General features: G+C 41.0%; 1 pseudogene; it reads right to left on the minus strand.

Annotated features, from left to right (window-relative positions):
• Positions 1 to 11,860: 11,860 nt before the first annotated feature.
• On the minus strand, positions 11,861 to 13,207 carry LOC141407362 (histone-lysine N-methyltransferase SETMAR-like; annotated as a pseudogene).
• Between the last annotated feature and the right edge of the window lie 572 nt (positions 13,208 to 13,779).

Below are 13,779 nucleotides of genomic sequence, written 5' to 3' on the forward strand. Positions count from 1 at the left end.
CGTTTACCACCTGTCATGATCAGTTCATGGTTAGCTCAGGCTGCTTTAACAAATTACCATAGACAGAGTGGCTGAAACAATCAACATTTATTTCTCACAGTTCCGAAGGTTGGAAAGTCCAAGATCAAGGTGCCAACCTGCTCTGATGATCACCTACTTCCTGGTTTCCAATAACCACCTTTTACTATATCCTCACGTGTTGGAGAAAAAGAGATCATCTTTCTTCCTGTCTCTTCTTGTAAAGGCACTAATCCATTCATGAGGATTTCACCCTTATGACTTTATTCCCACCTAAAAGCCCCACCTCTAAGTGCCATTTTTTGCCAAGATTTGTGGCAACCCCATATTGAACAAGTCTATCTGGGACATTTTTCCAAGAACATGTGCTCACTTTGCGTCTCTGTGTCACGTTTGGGTAATTCTCACAATATTTCAAGTTTTATTATTATTATTATATCTCTTATGGTGATCTGTGATTAATGATCTTTGATGTTATGATTGTAATTGTTTTAGTGGTGCCATAAACTATGTCCACATAAGACAATGAAATTAATCAATAAATAGTTTGTATGTTCTAAATGCTCCATGGGCTCACAGTTCTCCCATCCCTCTCTCTCTTTCTCTCCTTGCACCTCCTTACTCTCTGAGATACAAAAATATTGAAATCAGGCCAATTAATAATCCTACAATAGCTTCTAAGTGTTTAAGTGAAAATCAGAGTCATTTACCTCTTACTTAAAGTCAGAAGTTAGAAATGATTAAGCTTAGTGAGGAAAGCATGCCAAAAGTTAAGGTAGGCTGAAAGTTATGTCTCTTGCACCAGTTAGCCAAATTATGAATGCAGATGAGGAGTTCTTGAAAGCAATTAAAAGTGCTATTCCAGTGAACACACGAATGAAAGATAAGAAAGTGAATTAGCTTATTAGTGATCTGGACAGAAAAATCAAACCAGCCATAACATTTCCTTAAGCCAAAGCCTAATCTAGAGCAAAGTCCTAACTTTCTTCAATTCTGTGAAGGCTGAGAGACATGAGAATACTCTACAAGAAAAGCTGGAAACTAACATAGGTTGGTACCTGAGGTTTAAGGAAAGAAGCCATCTCCAAAACATAAAAATGCAAGGTAAAGAAGTCAGTGCTGGTGTAGAAGCTGCAGCAAATTACCCAGAAGATCTAGCTAAAATCATCAATGAAGATGGTTACACTAAACAACAGATTTCACTGTAGATGAAGCAGCCTTACACTGGAAGAAGATGCCATCTAAGATTTTCACTGTTAGAGAGGAGAAGACCATGCCTGGTTTCAAAACTTCAAAGAACAGACTGATTCTTGTTAGGGTCTACTGCAGCTGGTGACTTTAAGTTAAAGCCAATGCTCATTTCTCATTCTAAAAACTCTAGGGCCCTTAAGAATTATGCTAAATCTAATCCTTGATAATTACCACTATGTCTTATTGAATGTCTTTCACTTCCTGGAACCTGGAGATACATGTGGTACATTGCAGATATTCAATAAATACTTTCGTATTAAAGAATTAATAAAAAGAACTACTAATCTTTCTTACTAACAAGTGTCTTACTGTGATTCCAGTGGACCAAGAAGAATCTTTTCAGGGCCTGATGGCATTGGAATCAATAATCAAACGGAACAACAAAGCCTGGATGACAGCACATAGGTTTACAGCATGGTATACTGTATATATTAAGTCCACGATTGAGACCTACTACTTAGAAAAAAAACTATTACTGCCATTGACAAGGCACCTGGTCACAAAGCACTCTGATGGAGGTGTATAAGGAAGTGAATGAGCCACCGCACCCAGCCTGAATGTTGTTTTCGTGCCTGCTAACACAATATCCATTCGTCAGCCCATGGATCAAGGAATAATTTTGACTTTCAAGTCTTATTATTCAAGAAATACATTTTATAAGGCTATAGCTACCACAGATAGTGATTCCCCTGATGGAATCAGAGCAAAGTAAATTGAAAACCCTCTGGAAAGCATTCACTGTTCTAGATACCATTAGGAACATTCAGGATTCATAGGAAGAGGTCAAAATATCAAAATAAACAGGCATTTGGAAAAAGTTGATTTCAAACTTCATGGCTGACTTTGAGGGGTTCAAGACTTCAGTGAGGGAAGTAACTGTAGATGTGGTAGAAAGGGCAAGAGAACTTGAATTAGAAGTGACTGAGTTACTGCATTCTCATGATAAAACTTGAACAGATGAGGAGATGCTTCCTAAGAGTGAGCAAAGCAAGTAGTTTCTTGAGATGGAATCTACTAGTGGTGAAGATGTTGTGAACATTGTTGAAATGACAGCAAAGAATTTAGAATATTATACAAACTTAATCAATAATTCAGTGACAGAGTTTGAGGGGATCAACTCCAATTTTGAAAGAAGTTCTACTGTGGGTAAAATACTATCAAAGCAAATTGCATGCTATAGAGAAGTCTTTTGTGAAAAGAAGAGTCCATCAACGTGGGAAACTTCATTGTTGTCTTAAGAAATTGCACTATTCACAATAGCAAAGACTTGGAACCAACCAAAATGTCCATCGATGATAGACTGTATTAAGAAAATGTGGCACAATATACCATGGAATACTATGCAGCCATAAAAAAGGATGAGGTCATGTCCTTTGTAGGGACATGGATGAAGCTGGAAACCATCATTCTGAGCAAATTATCGCAAGGACAGAAAACCAGATACCATATGTTCTCACTCAGGTGGGAATTGAACAATGAGAACACTTGGACACAGGAAGGGAAATATCACACACCAGGGCCTGTCGTGGGGTGGGAGCAGGGGGGAGGGATAGCATTAGGAGATATATGTAATGTAAATGACGAGTTAATGGGTGCAGCACACCAACATGGCACATGTATACGTATGTAACAAACTTGCACGTTGTGCACATGTACCCTAGAACTTAAAGTATAATAATAAAAATAAACAAATAAATAAATAAGTACATTTTGCTTTAAAAAAAAAAAAAAAGAAATTACTACAGCCACCCCAAACTTCAGTAACCACCATCCTGATTAGTCGGCAGTCATCAACAGCAAAGCAAGACCCTCCATCACTAAATAAATATACTACGACTCACTGAAGTTTCAGATAATTGTTAGCATTTTTTAGAAATACATTTTTTTTAATTAAAGTATATATATTGTGTTTTCAGACATAATGTTGTCATACACCTAAAAGACTACAGCATAGTGTAAACATAACTATTATATACACTGGAAAGCCAAAGCATTTGTGCACCTCACTTTCCTGTGATAGTCACTTTATGTGGTCCAGAACCAAACCTGCAATATCTCTGAGGTAGGTCTGTATGTGAGTTTTGGGAAGATACAAGCATTCGGTCCATGACACCACCCAATAACTGAGCCACTCCACTTCTAGGTATTTACCCAACAGAAACTTCCAAAATGATTTGTCTTTTTTATTCATAGCAGCCACAAACTATAAAGAGCCAGTTTTGAAAATGTCCATCCACAGAAGAACAGAAAAATTATACTATATTCATACAATGGATTATGACTCAGCAACAAAAATATTAACTACTGGCACACAACAAGATCATGAGTCCCCAGATCATTATATTGAGTGAAAGAATCAAGATATAAAAGAGCACGTACAGTATGAGTCCATTTATGTGAAATTATCCATCATTCAAAGGTAATCAGTGGCAAAAGAAATCACAACAGTGGTTGCAGGGCTGCAGGCGGTTGGCAGAATTTCACTGTGAAGGGAATATCATGGAGCTTTCTGGGGTGACAAGAATATTCAAAATGTTGAAAATGGTGTGAGCTATACAGGTGTATCAATCTGTCAAACCACACAGCACTTTATACTTAACAATCTGTGCATTTTTCTGCATGTAATTGTATACTAACTAAAAAAAAAAAAAAAAAAATTGTTAATGTCTTAATTCTCAATGTTATTAAAAGATTAAAAAGAGATTCTCCCTGTAAACTAGTTATGTTCAAGGTGTTTGGTATTTAGCACATACCCAATGAATTAGATCTTTTACACACTAGAATGCTGATTAAACACATATAAACAAAATAGTGTAGACTATCTATGATAATGATCATTTTGAGCAAGCTTTTCCCCACCTAAACAGCAAGATAAAGTCAGAACATAACTGTTCTAAAATTTAGACTCAGCTGGCATACCAGGCCTCATAAACAACCTCCCAGTGACCTCTGAATCCCAGGTAGGGACCAGGTGAGCAGCCTGTGGGACTGGTTTAATTCAATTGTCTGAGTTATTAACTCTGTTTCTGAAGGAATTTGTGCAATTCGAGTCCTGATGTAGCTCCATATTTTTTGTTTGTATCTGGTTGATAATGTGCATCTGACATTTCTTCATTTTGCAATATCTGAGAACCAGGGAGATTTTAATTAATCCTTTTCTGCCTTCATGTCTAAAAGCTAAAAGACATTTTAATGAGAAGGCAGCGGTGGCAGCAGCAGCAGTGGCGGCAGCAAAACAAAAAAAAAATCAGTAATAAAATAAATAACCAAATAAAATTGGTGGGTCTCATAAACAGCCCCACAGATGGAAGCATTCAGCTCAATGAAATAAAAGATGAATTTATTTGGCTAATGTAAATAGAGAGAAAATGAGGCACTTGCATGGAGCTCAAACCCACTATGAATAGATGAGTAATGTCAGGGTGTCAGACCTGCGGTCGTAAACTCCCGGGCGCCAACAATGGTCATGCCCGATTTAATGAAAAAACAAATGAAATGCTACATATTACTGTTTGCTTCCCCCGTCAAATGAGATGTCTGAATATTTTATTCAGTAAGGAGTGTTGTATATATGAAAGATAATTAAATGCTGTATAAAGGAAGTGGGTTACATGACGTTGTGCTGGGGCGCCACGAGTGTGGGACGGAGCTAGGGAAAGCTGGCCTTCTCCAGTGCGATTAAAATTATGATGGGTGACATAGAGCAAGAGCTTCCCATGTGCCTACCACTGTGCCAATTAAACCATCAAGGATGAGATTCAATTGCAGGCATGTGGTGAGTACTAAGAGGCACATAAAAATAGTCAGAGACTAGCACTTGGAGACATCGTAGTCTCAATGGAAAAGTAAGACAAGACAAAGCTTTGTGCACTGCAGTTGCCCCAAATGCATATTGAATGAATAAGTGACTGAATATAAAAAGTGATCAAATAAATACGTAAAGGCCGAAAATGAGATCATCATACTCTTATGTGCCCCAGGGTCACTCTCTGTACTCAGGACAAACTCACCACTTCTCTCTACTTAGGGGAGCTGTTTAGACAGAACAGAAAGAGAACACACCCCCTCCACCTCAAGACTATTGACATTTTGGATAATTCCGTGTCGTGGGGGACTGACCTGCACACTGTAGGGTGTCTAGCGGCATCCCTGGCCTCTACTCACTAGACACCAGCAGCAACCCCTCTCCAACCCTCTCCAACAATGTGACAAACAAAAATGTCTCCAGATATTGGTCAATATTTCCTGGGGGTGAAAGTTTTTCCTGGCTGAGGAACACTAAGTTCGATAGATTTAGAATTTAGTCCAAATTCTATCATTTTCTAGCATTTTGATGTTGGACAAGTCACTTTACTCTCTTTCGACCTCAATTTCCTTATCCATATGATGGACATAATTCTGTCCATATGAGTGTGGTAGACTGAGTGTCTGGCTCCAATTTTCATCTCTCTCTGCACCCCTAACCCTTGACTTTCTCTGACTCTAAACCTTTGGTCATGTGATTTGCTTTTCCCAAGTCAAGTCAACAAGTTATCACATCCTACTGTTCCTGCTATCTCTCTTATGCATCTGTCATCACCATGACAAGAATAAGCCCCAACATGCATGCTTGTCTAAGAAGAATGAAAATTACGTGGAGAAGACCCAGACCTACATAGCTGCAACCTGTAGAAGAGCTACCCAATTCTACCTCAGAGAAATGGGAATGATTGCTCTTTTACACCACTGAAGATCAGGATAACTTGTTATACAGCATTATTTTGACAACAGCTGACTGATACATTGGGAATAACTCTATACAGATCCAGTCATATATCAGATGATCAACACAAGTTAGCTGTCTTCTTCCCTCTCCACTTCTACTTCTTTCAAATATCATTGTTCCTGGTTTCCTTTTGGCTGCAAGTATGATCCGGTATTAACACAAGAACATTTCCTCCATCATTTGGGGGTGATTAAGACAAAGAAAATAACAGCTACTAGAACACTACAAATAAAAGCTATACATTGATTTTCTACCTCCTGTAAGGCAACTATAGCTTGGCATGCACTAATTCCTGAAAACAAGACTTAATTAACAATGTGTTCAAGCATTTAAACCAGGTGCTTGTTAGAAGAATGTTACTATATCTTATTCATTCATTCAATGTGTTCTATGTTTACAGTCCCAGTTGGAAACCTAGAGCAAATAAAATGTGCAGAATCAGTTCAGTCAAGGCAAAGGACTTGATGAACAATTGCATCAATCCTGCAGATGTCCAAATGGGAGCCTTCCTTTTCTATTGGATTTCTGAAGAGCTCCATGGCTCTGTCTTTTGTAGTGTCCCAACACTGGAGGTAACTTCTGTTTCAGCACTGTCATGGCAGGATTTTTGCTAACTAAGCCCCCTGGCCTTGTCTCTCCACCTGACAGTCCAGGAAAATTTTCCAATAGAAGAGGCTATAGGATGTGCGTGAGACTTCATTCATGCATCAATCATTTTTGGGACCTTGTATAGGATGAAAACTATGATAGTCTCTGGAGATACGGTGATTAATCATCCACTGTTTCTACCTTCAGGATATCATGGGTCCATGGGAAGGAAGTCCCAAAAATTATAACACAGCATAAAAATGTATTAAAGATGTCCACATTCTAATCCCTGGAACCTGTGAATATGGTACCTTTCGTAGCAAAATGGACTTCACAAATGTGTTCAAATTAAAGATTCTGAGATGAAGGGACTATCTTGCATTATCTGGGTGGGCTCAATATAATCACAAAGGTTATTTCCCTTATAAGAGAGATACAGGAAAGGGTCAGAGTCAGAGAAGCAGACATGAAAACAGAGACGGAGATTGTAGGGATGCAGCCACAAGCTGAGGATCACAGGCATACCCTAAAAGCTGGAAAAGGCAAGGAAGAGATTCTCCCCTAGAGCTTCCAGAAGCAATACAGTCCCCCTGACCCCTTGATTTTAGCCCACAAGGCCCATTTTAAACTTCGGACCTTCAGAACCCTTCAGGACAAATTTGTGTTGCATTAAATCACAACGTTGGTGGTAATTGATTACAGCACTCACAGGAAACTAATTCAGAGGGAAAGTACATGGTGAGATCCTCACTTATTCTGGAGGTATCAAGGACTTCTGGGAGCAGATGTCGAGAAAGCTGGAGAAGAGGAAAGACAGAGCCAAGGAAAAGGGCATTTCTTACAGTGGGATTGGTATGAATGAAAGCTGAAGAAGAGAAAAATATTTTTTAAAACCTGATTTGTTATGACTGCTCAGAATTTGGCACATGAATGGTGCTCAGTGTTTACTGAATTACTTTGCTTAAACATGCATATACACATATAAGTCATACATGTCAGAATGCACACAGAGCAGAGCAATGCTAAATGCAAGTGAAGAGGCCAGCAAAGTCCTAATGGGGAATTAATATTGTTAATATTGGAACTGAACCTTGGAGAATGAGGAGGGACTTAAGGAGCTGTACTTTTATCCCATAGGCAATGGTCTATTTGAAAGATTTCTAAAAGGTGTGACCATGTTAAAAGGTAGGTCATGGAGCCATCACTATGGCATGAAGATTATAGGGAGGCAGTACCCAAGGCAGGTGACCAGATAAGTGGCTACTGTAATAATCTAGGTAAGAAAGGCAAAACTTTTTGTTCCCACCAAGGACAGATCTGCCTCTATGCTATTGTACATTCACCAGTTCCTACATTCAAGAGTGTGGCTTATTATGAGGTGGCCTGTGTGCCTTGGGCTCTTTTCAACTGCCACCCCTCCACACCTCACACCTTGTATTCCATGCCTTGGGGAGCTGAGAAGGCACTCTCTTCTTTGCCAAAATTAATCATTTTACACATTCAATGAATTAGCTATCTAGCTATATTATAAATCTGTTTCCTTTTCTGTCTACCCAACTATGTTTTATTCATTTTGATAACCAGAATCCTAACGTTCTTAAATAACAACTGTAATAGCTACCATTCATTGAACACTTTCTATTTTCCAGGCACTGAACTAGACTGTAAACTGCAAGTGAGCAAGGGCTGTCTCTACGTTGTTACATATTTAATCCCTGGTCCCTGGCATAGTGCTGCATCAGTCAACTATGTGTGTTAGTGGGGACAGGCCAGACTATACTTTGGTTACAAATAAATCCCCAAATCTCATTGGTTTAATCCAACTAAGGTTACTCTCTCACTCATGTTACATGTCTAACACAAACTTGGAGATGTTATAGGTGTTATGGGCTGAATTGTGGCTCACAAAAAGATAAGCCAAAGTCCTAATCCCCGTATCTGTGAATATGACCTTATTTGGAAATAAGGTCTTTGCAGATGTAATCAGGTTAAGATGAGATCATTAGGGTGGGCTGTAATCCAATATGGTGGGTATATTTATAACAGGAGAAGCATGCTATGTGATGACCAAGGCAGAGGTTTGAGCAATGCAGCTACAAACCCAGGACACAAAGGATGAAGGCACACATCAGAAGCTAGGAATAGGCAAGGAAGGATTCTACCCAAAGTCTCAGAGGGAGTATGGCCCTGTTGACACCCTGACTTCAGACTTCTAGCTTCTGGAACTGCTAGAGAAGAAATTTCTTTTGTTTAAAGCCACCTAGTCTGTGGCACTTTATTATGACTGTCCTATGAAACTAACGTAGCAGAAGAAGCTAATACAGCTTAGCTCCACACAGTGACTCAGGGACCCAGACTGACTAAGACTCATCCTTATTGCAACTATATCATCCAGAACAGGTGACCCTCCAGTCCCCTGCTGATAGGGACTAAGAGATAGAGAGGGCTCACTTCTTCTCACATTCCCATTTGTCAGAACTCAGGCACATGTCCCCAACCCAACCATAAGGAAGTCTGTGAAATGCAAGAAGACACATAGAAACTAGGAGAACACTGATGGTCTCTGCCATGGTGTTAAGTAAATATTTGTAGAATAATTAAATATATCTCCATTCCATTTAGACCTCCCAATGACCCTAATGTGATTGGGCTCTGTTACCTTCCCTATGTCAGGAAAGAAGAAACTAAGGCACAGAGACATTAAGTGACTTCTCCACTGTAACACAGCAAATGGGGGCAAGGCCAGGATTCAAATCCAGGAGGATCAGCTCTGAAGTCTGTGTTCTGGCTTCTCAGTAAAGGAGGCCTGAAGGAATGAAAATGGAGTCCTTCAAAGCAAGTAACCTTGTATTACATCACTTAAAGGTGTTCCCCCAGGCTAATGGCTTAACTGTTTCAAAGTGTAGAGAGTTTCCCTCCAATTAAGATGTACCTTGTGCATAAGTGCCCCTTCTGTATACTCAAGAGATGGTCTTCTCACCACCACCTGAATTTAAAGCAGGCCATTTGGCATACCTCCATTTTATTGCCATTAACTGAGTTATTTTGCAGGAGAAAAATATCTAGCCTTCAAGAAGAGCTATATTTCTGACTGGAAGGTGATGAGAACTTCAGGTCACAGCCTGCACTTCAGCCTCATCCTGGATCTCGAGAAAGTACATGTCATGTTGTTACGTTTGATGCTGCTCACTTGGCGAGATATCTTAATTCAAATTGTACCAGCTGAGTTGGACATCTCCTGGTAGGAGAAGACCTGTCGCCGAAATCTGGCGGAGTTGCTGCATTGCCAGCCCTTTTTGACTTGACGAAAGAACGCTGGTCTGGTGGAGGCTGCAGAAACCAGGTTTGCAACCTAATGCTGATTTTGCCCAGAAGTAATTAGTTCATTAACTGTGAGCACACGAGCTCATTAAAGGGGGAGGTGGATGATGCAAATCAGTGGTCTGTGTCAGTCCATCAAAAATTAGAAGGAGCTAGAAAAGGTCTGGCTCAAACCTGCTCAACACCTTCATTAACCAAAGAGGCTTCTGAAAGTCCAGGAGTCCTTAGAGGTCAGCAGATCTGAAGGCACTCTCTACGTTAGGTGGCAGGAAGGTGGGTGGCTGGAGAGAGAACGGAGGAATCTATTATTGATACAGCACTTTCCTGGGGGCAGACCTCACACTCCTACTCACAGTATCTAGGGTAATGCTTATAGGCGTGACCTCCGTGTATTTTACATATAAGAAGAGAGGCTTGGAGGGTGTTTATGATTTGCCAGACATCTCAGTCAGTCAACGGCAGAGTGGAATCAGGCCTGTTCCTTTTATGAACCATGAAACCAATGCTTTTTCTACCACACCAATAAATTAATGAGCCCAACTTGCGGATTCACCATCACATGATCAGCTCTGGTCTTTTAATCATCTAATCTCAGCACACATTTGGAAGCATTCCTGGTCAGTGCTATATTAAGCTGAAGTTTGCAAATGTTTATTTACAGGGGATTAATTAACTTTGCTATTTGCAAGTACTGAACTAAGGGAAAATTGGCTTTCTCTCAGAGTAGGTATGGTGACATTCCAAAGGCCCTCATCGTCATGCTCAAAATGTCAAAATTCTTCTAGGCCAAACCCTGAATAAAATATGGCACATGTTGTAACACACAAAGAAGATGGCCTGGGAGGCTCAGAGTACTTGGGCTGGCACTGTGGTTTCAAGTCCCTGCCTGTCACTTAAGGGCCACAGATCCTTGAGCAAAACCTGTCACTTCTCCAGGCTCCAGTTCTCTCCGCCTGTAAATAAGAAACAAAACAGAGTGTCTGAAGTCCTGTCTGGCTCTGGGAGTCTCTGAAAAAAGTCAGGGAGGCTGACTTGATTCATTATCCACAGCATGAGTCCAGGTTGGGGAGAGGGCTCTTGGTGGAAGATGAAAGATTGTGTCAAGGGGTCAGAAAGAGGGGCCTCAGAATTCCTGGCCTCTGGCCCGTTCACACCCACATCAGAGGAGAGACCCTAAGAGAAATGGAGAGTAGAGTTGCCCAGCAAGGAGGCATAGTGGTACCTGCAGTTTCATTCCAGGAGGGCACGAGGACAGTAGGTGAGACTACATGGAAAGAAAGTCTCCATCTTCCATGAGAATGGAAGTTCTCCCAGTGCCTAAGAGGTCTGGAATATCCAGGGAAGAGTTTGGATGATGCAACAGACAGAAAGAAAACTCTGAGAAAGGGACAGGTAAGATTCTGGTGCCAAGCACAATCAAACAATGAACCTGCCAACCTGCAGCATACATGGAATGGAGCATTCATTCTTTCTTTCTTTCAGCCACTCATCCATCCGTCCATTTATCCATTCATTCATCCATTCATTCATTTATTCAACACCTGCTCACATGTAAGTCTGTGCTAGGCCCAGGAGATACAATGCTGAATGAGAATAAACAGCCCCTCCATCATGGAAATCCAGCATAGCGGGGCAGAGTCCTTTCTTTAGGGAGCATTGTCCACAAAAGACAAATCCAAGGGTTGAGTATAAGATCAGTGGAGAATGGAGTTAGACTTTGAACATCAAGGGAAACACAATTCTAATCTCCTCCCTCCACCCTGTGACTGAGGCATATTAACATGCCTATGGACTTGGAGAGTTGAAAACCTTAGGCTTGCTTTCCCCCCTTTTTGGCAAAATAGGTTGGTACAAAAGTAATTGCGGTTTCAGGCGGGGAATTTTAAATCATTATAACTAGGCTCAAACACATCTTTATTAGTCAAAATGGGCACCATTACAATCAACACATTTTTGCCAACGAGAAATAAGTTTGTTTATTCCTATAGTGTGAAAATCCTTGCTTCGGGATTTAACAAACTCTGGGAAAGCATTTTCTGCATCCTGCTGGTTGTGGAAGCATTTTCCCAGCAAAAAGTTGTCAAGGTGCTTAAAGAAGTGGTAGTTGGGGCCGGGCGCGGTGGCTCAAGCCTGTAATCCCAGCACTTTGGGAGGCCGAGACGGGCGGATCACGAGGTCAGGAGATCGAGACCATCCTGGCTAACACGGTGAAACCCCGTCTCTACTAAAAATACAAAAAACTAGCCGGGCGAGGTGGCGGGCGCCTGTAGTCCCAGCTACTCAGGAGGCTGAGGCAGGAGAATGGCGTAAACCCGGGAGGCAGAGCTTGCAGTGAGCTGCGATCCGGCCACTGCACTCCAGCCTAGGTGACAGAGCGAGACTCTGTCTCAAAAAAAAAAAAAAAAAAAAGAAGTGGTAGTTGGTTGGCAAGAGGTCAGGTGAATATAGCAGATGAGGCAAAACTTCCATAGCCCAATTCATTCAACATTTGGAGCATTGGTTATGGGACATGCAGTCAGGCCATGTCAAGGAGAAGAATTGGGCCTTTTCTGTTGACCAATACTGGCTTCAGGCATCGCAGTTTTGGTGCATCTCATCAATTTGCTGAGCATACTTCTCAGATGTAATGGCTTCACCAAGATTCAGAAAGCTGTAGTGGATCAGGCCAGCAGCAGACCACCAAACAGTGACCACGACCTTTTTTTGGTGCAAGTTTGGCTTTGGGGAGTGCTTTGGAGCTTCTTCTCCAACCAGCCACTGAGCTAGTCATAGCCAGTTGTCACATAATATCCACTTTTCCTCTAACATCACAGTCCGATCGAGAAATGATTTGTTGTTGTTGCATAGAATAAGAGAAGACAGCACTTCAAAATGACAATTATTTTTATTTTTGCTCAGTTCATGAAGCATCCACTTTTGGAGCTTTTTCACCTTTCCAATTTGCTTCAAATGCTGAATGACTGTAGAACGGTCAACGCTGAGTTCTTCGGCAGCTTCTTGTGTAGTTGTAAGAGGATCAGTGTTGATGATTGCTCTCAACTGGTCGTTGTCAACTTCTGATGGCCAGTGACTACATTCCTCATCTTCAAGGCTCTCTTCTCCTTTGCAAAACTTCCAGCACCACCACTGGAGTATATGTTTGTTAGCAGCTCCTGGGCCACATGCATTGTTGATGCTGCAGGTTGTCTCCGCTGCTTTACAACCCAATTTGAACTAGAATAAGGAAATCACTCGCATTTGCTTTTTGTCCAATATCATTTCCATAGTCCCTAAAATAAATGTAAAATAAATAGCATGTAATAAGTCATTAGCAAAAAAAGTAAGAGATGCCCATTAAAATTATGTATAACATAACCACATTTATTTAAGAATGTATCCCAATGTCAAATGGCAAAATTCAACAATGTAAAAACTGCAATTACTATTGCACCAACTTAGAGATAAGTTGAAAGCTCACTTCAACTTACCTCTAAAACATAGATGATAAGGTCTGCCTGGTCTGCCTCACAGAGAGTGTGAGAAGCAAATGAGAAAAGGGGTGGCACAAAGCTTAGAAACCATTAGTTCATGAGTCATTAGGAATCCCCGCGTGAAAGCTAAATGCTGTGATCGTGACTGATCTGGGAAAGTGCTCCTGATGGAGTTCTAGAGCCTGTGGATGTAGGATGGTGCTTTGCTGTGGCTGGATGGAACGTCAGGTCTGGATTTCAGGCCAAGTGCTGGTTAAGCAGTTGGAGACAGATGCTGTACAGGGTACACATAGGCCAAGGCTGCAGACAGAGGCTCCCTGACCCATCAGGAAAGAGCGATAACAGGCAGCAGATCCCAAGGTACAT

The sequence above is a fragment of the Macaca fascicularis genome, chromosome 7 (assembly GCF_037993035.2).
Source record: "Macaca fascicularis isolate 582-1 chromosome 7, T2T-MFA8v1.1".
NCBI classification, from domain to species: domain Eukaryota; kingdom Metazoa; phylum Chordata; class Mammalia; order Primates; family Cercopithecidae; genus Macaca; species Macaca fascicularis.